This window comes from Gossypium hirsutum, chromosome A07 (assembly GCF_007990345.1).
Source record: "Gossypium hirsutum isolate 1008001.06 chromosome A07, Gossypium_hirsutum_v2.1, whole genome shotgun sequence".
Classification (NCBI taxonomy): Eukaryota; Viridiplantae; Streptophyta; class Magnoliopsida; order Malvales; family Malvaceae; genus Gossypium; species Gossypium hirsutum.
The window spans coordinates 10,475,702-10,484,865 of NC_053430.1; the positions used below are offsets into that span (position 1 = coordinate 10,475,702).

The 9,164-nt window shown below is 32.2% G+C and overlaps 1 long non-coding RNA gene across 1 annotated transcript; it reads right to left on the minus strand.

Annotated features, from left to right (window-relative positions):
• Nucleotides 1-221: 221 nt before the first annotated feature.
• On the minus strand, nt 222-1,564 carry LOC121232108 (uncharacterized). The gene is made up of 2 exons (XR_005930329.1): nt 1,030-1,564; nt 222-572 (listed from the first exon to the last, which is right to left on the minus strand). It is a non-coding gene; the product is annotated as an uncharacterized lncRNA (long non-coding RNA).
• Nucleotides 1,565-9,164: the final 7,600 nt, after the last annotated feature.

The window sequence follows — 9,164 nt, forward strand, 5'->3', positions numbered from 1 at the left end:
AGTAAAAATAAAAGAAAATTGAACCAAATTGAAAAATAATAAGTTTCACAAATAATTGACTAAAATAATAGTCGTAACACCCCTAAATCGTCTTTTTTGCCGGAGTAAAGTTACAGGATATTACAACAATTAACAGTTTGATAATACATTATCACAATTCAAAATATTTATTTAATCATCAAAAATTAATAATCATTCATTATTCATAGTAAATACTAAAATGAGACTTAAATCAAGCATTCGGAACCCTAAAATCAGTTTAGAAACAAATGTGGACTAATCTGAAACAAAATAGAAAAATATAGCAAAAATCGAAAACAAATGTTACACAGTCGTGCCGCCAAGCCTTATGACAAAGCCTAGACCATATGGCTTAAAGACATGGTTGTGTGGCCAAACCATGTAACAACCTGAGTCCGTGTAACTTAGGGTCACATGATTGTGTCACCCAGTCGTGCTGCACAAAAAATCAAATCGTGCTTGATCGTATGCATCTAAAATAACTTCAAAACCAAGCCATTTCAACTACCATTCCTTAGGTTCCATACCAAACCATTTCCAAACATTTTTACCTATTCAAAACATATTAAAACATGTCAAAATATAGCAATTCACATTCAACCTATGTGCCTAACCAATATGCCCTCATTGGCACCACATTTCAGTATAAACAAAAAGCATCCAATACAAGTCATAATCAACATATTAACCTTATTCAGTCATCCAATAATGTCCGTCTAACATATGTTATAACCAACTATTTATACAAACCTTCTAATGCCAATTTGTCACCAATTGAATTTCACCAATTAACCTATCATGTATGTACCAAACCAACAATGCATTGTGTTTAAGAAAACATATGCCATAAATTACCAAACCAACCAAAATATCATTAAGGATTTACATAAATACACATATTTCATAATTCAAATGGCACAAAACATGACCAAATGATCACCAACATGCATATACCAAAGCCTTATTTACATGCAACTTATAACTAAACCAAAGTGAACAATTAGTTACCAATTAAGTTATCGGATAGTGTGATCTCCAAAAATAATCCAATCGACAACTTATATTCGACGATCTACAAGGAAGAAAATCCAAAACAAGATAAACTTGCTTAAAATGTAGTAAGTTCATATTGAACGCAAACTTTAACTTATGGTAAAGGACTTAACTTAACCTTTCACAGTAAAAATCATAACCAAGGTTATGAATTCATTTAATTGCCTATACATATCACAAGTTTCACCAGGTTAGTAAATTCACATATATGATGGCGTGTAACTTCTTCATGTCATAAAGCATATACAAGTAAACACATTTGATATACCATTCATCCATCATCTATTCATTTAACATTTAACATTTAACATTTCACATTTTCATTTTAAGTTTTCATTTCAAATGTCACTTTTTACATATTTATATCCATATAAACATTTCATATAAACACTTCATATAACTATTTCTATATATGTAGCACCCCAAACCTGGCCCAGACGTTATGACCGGATCCGACATGCCACATCGAAGTGTTCAAAACATTTTATATTGTTGATCCAGAAAAACTTACTTAGTGTTTTAAAAGATAATTTCATTATAGGTTAAAGTGAATGGAAGCTGTGCACCAGGTAGGAAACCGGAAAAGAGGTGGTGAGTCCATCGGACTGCTTAAGTACCAAGCTCCCTTCGGATCCAATCCTAGACATGCATACCGCCATTGCCACACTTTAATGTCATGGCCCCGTACCAAAATAAAGCCCATAGGCCCATAACAGAACAGAACAGATATTACATGTTTATGCAGAAACCCAACCATATCCAACCGTATACACCCCCGTACCAACCTTAAACCGTGTGGGGAGACAACTCGACCCATCCAACCGCTACACACCACAGAATTTGCAGCATGGCTGCCAGAACAGATAATGTGACAGAGTCACCAGATACAGATAATCGTGGCAGAGCCACCAGAACAGATATATGTGGCAGAGCCACCAGATCAGATATTTGTGGCATAGCCACCAGAACGCTTCCTCCATAATATAACCCATGTCCCCATGCAACAGATATATAATCATGGCATACATCATACAGAATCAGATCGTCATGCTTTTCAGTCAAAATTAACCCTAGGGGTATAACGGTAATTTTGCACCTAGGGGTACAACAGTAATTTTCCATACATAGGGGTATTATAGTAATTTAGCTACTTTTAGGGTTTTCATGCATATCCTAACTTTTTACGTACTATCAGAACACTTACCGCACATACTTACTGAATTGGGCCCGTTGGCCCATGAACCCGATCTTTGGCCCATTAAGCCCAAATTATCAAAATGTACGAAATCGCGCGTACTGCAGTTTATTACTTTAGATTACCAAATATACAAACCCAACTATTTTACGAGCATTCGCACACTCGCAAATTCCCAAAATACCGACTTTTCGGCATTTCGGCTTTTCGGCTTTTGCCAATCTAGTCTATGAGAGGATGTCAGTTACACACCTGTTTGCGACGATATGCTGACGAGATCCACACACGAACCGCCTACAATTGGATTACTAACACGTTAATCTAACTATTCAAATACAAACTACGTATTAACCCCTTACAATATTCGGCCAACCACACCTACAGATCATAGTAAGCTTATAAGAAATCAATAAGCAACTCATTAACAAATTTTTGTCAATGTTTACCACATAATCATAATTTCACTGCAAGCTGTCTTCCTGAGCAACAGTCACTAAATTATTTATAACTGGAGCTACGAAACTCCAAATCAAGTGCCGTTAATTTTCCCTAAAAATACACTCATATATCTTTTATCCATAAAATTTTCAGAATTTTTGGTATGGCCAATCAATACCAGATTTTTCTTAAAGTTTCCCATGTTTCACTGTTTGACTAATCTGACCACTCTTCATTACGAATCAAATTTCTCATTGTACAGAATTCAAAATATGTTCTTGTTTATTTCATTAGAAACTAGACTTAATAAGCTTTAATTACATAATTTATTCAGCTTCTAATTCATCTCCCACAATTTATGGTGATTTTCCAAAGTCACGTTACTGCTGCTGTCCCAAGCAGATTTATTACCAAATCACTCTTTCACACATACCTTGCATGCATGTTATTTAAACATGTATATCACCAATCAATCATCACATATCTATGATTTTACTTAAGTATAATCTCCATTTCATCATTTTAAAGCACAACATGTTAGTCGATTTTTCCCTTTAGCATCTAAGGCACATGCATGCTCATTTGTTTGGCTCAACTTCACCTATCTTCTATTTTTCATCAAAAGAACATGAAATAACAACCATTTCCTTCATTTTAATTCATGACTCACAACACAACTAAAAATCAAAATATACTTCAAGAGTTAAGGTAGAATCAAGAAGAACTCATGAACCTCAAAATAGAAGCAAGGTACCAAGAACTTACCTTGAATTTTCCTCCTCCTAATGACCGAATACTCAAGAGCTTTCTCCTCTCCTTTCTCTTCTCTAACTTTCAGCTATGATGAACAAAGATGGACAAAACTTTGTTCTTTTCACCCCTTTTTCTTTTAATAAAACTTCATATTTCATCCATTTAATTCTTTAATACAAAAGACATGAAATTCTTATCATGAAACATTTACCTAACCCATTATGATGAAACATTTACCTAACCCATTATCATGGAACATTTACCTAACCTATTATCATGGAACATTTACCTAACCTATTATCAATTTGTATCAATTTGTACCATAAATTATGGATATCAAGTGTACATTTTGTCTACAACAACATGATGCCTGGCCACTTCATGTAAAATGGGAGGTTTGTCATGCAAATCCTCCTATTTTGCACTCCTATTTATTTGGCCACTTCAATTTAGCCTATAGCATTTTCAAACATTTTCACATAGGTTCTATTTCATGATTTCACCCCCTTTTTGTTATGGAACAAAACTTAACTAAAATTGACAGATTCTATCTTAAGCTTGGGCTTTCTAGAGGCCCACTAACATAGTTAAACCTATGCCAACATTCACATGATTCCCGAAAATTGGGGCGTTACAATATAGCCAAATCATATAAACATTTCATATATTTATTTCCATACAATCAATTCACATAACCATTCCATATATCTATTTCCATATAATCAATTCATATAACCATTTTGTATATATGTTTAAATATAATCAATTCATATAACAATTTGAAATATTCATTTTTCCACCTGATAAACCAAAATGAAATAGCATTGGTTACATGGGAATAATGCTCACACAAGCTCTGACTGTAACTGTATATGCTCATACAAGTTATGGGTTGGAATGTTAAACTACAAGATGCTGCTCACACGAGTTGTGGAGAATCCGCAACAAATGCAGGACCTCAGCCATCGGTAGGGCATCCAAGACCAGCACCCGAAACGGTAAATAACCTTAATGACATGTCATTTGAATCCTAAGCATTCACGAGGTTCATATAAGGCGTGATTCACAATCATATCATATAAATGATTAAGCATTTATTTGTTACATGAATTCAACTATATATTTTCTCCATTTTCAATCATGACCCTCAATTATAATTTCATTTCAATTTGAACCATTCAAAGCTTTAAATTCATAGCACCATTAATTCAATCACAAGCATAGAAAAATTATATTATATTACGCAAACATCAATTAACTCAATTTATATGCTATACGAATTTATCTAAACTGATTCTACAGTAAACATGACTCTAGGGACTAATCAGTAATTTTTTCTTTTTTGCATTTGTCTATCGACTAATCATTTTCTTGATCTATATTTAATAATTTAATTCAATTATCCAATTCAAATACTTTTAAATATAAACTTGGCATAATTTACCCTTTGATCAACATTTTATACTTTTACCCTAAACTTTTACCTTTTATTCAATTTAGTCCACAAATCCGAAAGTTTCAAATTTATCACAATTTCACCGATTTCATGCTAGTCGAATTTTCCCTTATGTCATTACAACCCATAATTATTAAAATATTACAAGAATTTCATGCCAAGTTTATTATTTTATCAATTTAGTCCTTAAACTTAAAACTAATCAAAATCACTTTACAAAATAGTCCTACTTAACTATTAAGCTTAATAATCCATCATCAAACTTCAAAAACATCACAAATCCATCAATCTCATAATTCAAACATTCAACAGTTTTATTAATTAGTCTCAGGATTAACTAGATTAAGTTACAATGATCTCAAAACATAAAATTTATAATAAAAAAAAAGTGGCTTTAAAATTCATACCATACAAGGACTGATTTCTTCCAAAATTTTGAAGCTTTTTCCTCTCATTAAGAATGGCACTCAAACGGTGGAGGAAGATGAGAATGAACCATTCTCTTTCCATCCATTTTCGTTCTTTTAAATTACTTATTAATTATTTAATATTTTTTATTACAAATTTAACATGTTTTTATAATTAAAATCAGATGTTTAAACCATATAACTTTAGTACTAGAGTCTAATTACCTTGTTAATCCTTCGACGTTAACCATTTAAGCCATTTAAATAATAAAAATCAATGGCGATTAACTTTTATATCATTTATGATTTAGTCATTTTTCCTTAATTAACCTATCAAACATCAAAATTTTGGAACCAAAATTAAATACACCTATATAGTAACTCCACTTAACTTTAGGGACCTCATTTTTAAAAACCACTTAACTTTAGGGACAACCACTTGAACTTAGCTATTCATTCAATTTGCAAAAATTATTAAACCAAAATCCAATATAATATTATAATTGACTCGTAAATATTAAATAAAAATATTTACAAACTCACATGTCAAATTTGTGGTCACAAAACCATTATTTCTGACACCACTGGAAAAACGGGTTGTTACAATAGTCCTCGACAATAGCACCAAAAACCTGGAACAACGGAAATATGCAAGTGTACACAGTCGTATCAAGTAACAAAGTGAAAAGTATCAAGTATTGTCTCCATAGGGACTATTTAGGCAAAAATTCATGAATAAAGACTAGCAAATTGGTGGCAGAAAATAATATTTTTAAGAGTGAGATGAGATTAACTAAATTAATCACACTAATAAATACTTAAGTATGCAATTAAAATTATCATAGAAAATTTATGCGAATCTTAAGAGTTTATCACAATGGCATGCTTGTGTCAGAACGATCATCTTTCCTAGCCTAGAATTATTCAAACTACTAAAAGATGTTACGAGAATTCCATGGATAAATTGATCATATATTAACCCTAACTGAATTTAGTAAAATATTTAACTTATTACTAAACCGATTTCACATATTTCTATGTTCAACAAACACAAAATTTCATAAGCAAAACATATTACAGAGTTATGTAAGGTAATAATAGTTTTGGTATTATTACAAAATTAATCTCTACATAATTAAACATTACACCATACAAGTAGTTTGTCAATTAATTAAAACCTTGTTCAGATGAATTAATTAATTCATAAATCTCTTCACATTAAACATGCATAAGAAAATTAATAGTGATTTTACTTGCATGAATAAATTAATCAAAAGCACTAAATAACTTTTAACAGAATTGAAGAAAGCAATGTACAAAAATCAAATCATTCTAACACAAACGAATCTAAGCAATCATGATTATATTAGAAAGAAAAAACTTAGTTGAAATCATGTTTATGAATTAAACAAGAACAAAAATTAAAGGGGAAGAAGAAACTCTAGTCGGTTTTGAACGATCCTGAGGCATAAATTGTTTGCTCCCTCTTTGGATCTTCTATCTTGTCATCACAACTAAGCCAAGCATCCTCAGTATAGCTGAATTATGGTTGCTCTCAAGGCCTCACAAAACTATTTCTCAAGAGGAAGAAAAAGGGTATGGAAAAAAGAGAAAAAGAAGCTCAAATGGAGAGGAAATGAAGAGAGAAATGAAGAATGAATGGGATAATGTAATGAGGAGTGAGAGGGGTGGTATTCATACATGAAGAGAGTAGCTTCCATTTGCTAAAAATAGCAGTCAATACCCTCTTCCTATGGTCTGCCTTTGATAGTAGAGAGAGGGGTTGAGATGGTTTTGCCAAATTAGCTAGGTGCTTGAATGTGAAAGTTTAAGAAGTGAAGGGGTTGAAACGGGTAAGAGGAAAAAGTTTAAGATTGTTTTTCAATTGTTAAAATCAACTTAAAATAGCTAATTTGGGCAGCAACTTAGGTCGGCTCAGGTTGCTCTCTCTTGTGGATTAGTCCCCTTCAAGTTGAATTTTCTAAGCCCGTTTTCCTTACATAAAGCTATCTACTTAAATCACCATAATTGAGAACTGGGCCAATTGCATTGTAGAGGTTCAAAATCAATTTTTTTAGGCGTCCATGGTTGCTAATTAATCAGCTAAAACTTCGAAAATATCCTCACAATTAAATCTTCCCAAGGTGACTTCCAAGCTGATTTTGCTCTCATTGCGCAAAGTTGCTCAAAATTGACAGAATTACATAAATTTAATATCAAAATAACTAAAATTCAAGATGTGTGATGGGCGTCGAAACCACCAAAAATAATTCCTACAAAATAACTTTAAATAGTAGTAAAGGATGGTAGTAGGGTCGAATCAACAGGGATTGGATGTTATAACCAACTTCTGCATTTATCTTGTGGACAAAAAGTTCATCGTGTCGAAGGTCGTGACAAAGGTCGTGCCCACTACTCCAAACAGACCTGCAAAAAAATTAACAAATAAATCTGGGGGTTTTGAAAATGTTTAGAAACTAAATAATTGGAACAACATAAATAATTAATTAAATAAATTAGAAATTAAATTGGAAATTAAATTCAGATTTTGTAATCAAAGATAATAAGTCTTAGCCCTAGACTCGGTAGATTCCGGTTTAAGAATCGATCCTTGAAAATTGATCTTCTCCTCCAAATGATAAGCTGGTTTATAGCAGAGAAAAACGTCCTAACCACCAATTCTTCCTCTCGTAGCTGGTCCCTGTACGACCTGCAAACCAACCCTTACCGATTATCTAACCGAGATACACATGTTCTCGATTCAAGATTTCAGCAGCCTTGCTCTCTGAAGAACCCAACTCAAATCAACGGCCTCAACGCGTGGGTCGTTTAAACCCGATCACTTTTTCTTTGATTTGTTCTCGAAGATCCGAGTACAGCATGGCCGATTCGTTTCTCCAACTGTCAGCAAACACGACTCCAGCCTAACGTGCACTTTGACTTGAAATCGAATTTAACTTTAAAGGATGGTTTGTCTATCCCAATACTTAGGGAAAAAATGAATATCAATTGGAAGCATTTTAAGTACGAACTAGTATCTTACAGTCCCCGACCGGAAAGAACACCAACCTAAAGCTAAGATAGGATTTAGTGTAACATGGATTTAATCATGCTTGTAGGTTGTGGAAGGTGATTGGATTTGTATGAAAGGTGGTAGAAGTTAGGAAGGAAAAAAATACTTGGAAAGCAATTAGACCAATTTTGAAAGAACAAAAAAATGTAAATGGAACAACAAAATATTCACGCCCAAATTGAAAGAAAAAAAATAATTCTATTCAATTCTAAATTGAAATCAGAATGTAGAATTACATGTGTCTTTCCTAAGAACATTAAGACCCTATTTATATACATAGAATTTACTAATTTTAGCCTTAAATAATTTAACATAAAATTAAATAAATATAAAATAAAATAAAATAAGATTTTTTTTCTATTTTTGGCTTTTACAAAGTCAAAAACTCTGATGAGTCCTTAGCTTTCTCCATATTTTTTATTCGGCCTTATTTCATTAATTGTGTTTCAATTTGGTCCATTTCTGTTTATATTTGTCTCTTAGTGTTTCAATTACATCCCTAACAAGATTAAAACATAAAACATTAATTTAGTAGGGATCTATTCAGAAATAAACCGAATTAAACACAAAATATCATGCAAATTAACATGTTATTAGCTCATGCTTGTCCTCAAGCATGTTGTTTTTTCAAACATTAGAAAATATTCTACAATTTATTAAAAGTCGAGCCTCTTTTTCGCATCCATAATCAATGTAAACAACATAGGTAAAAATAAATAAATGCTCAGGATATATAGTTTAATCAACAAGTGTCATAAAATTGAAATA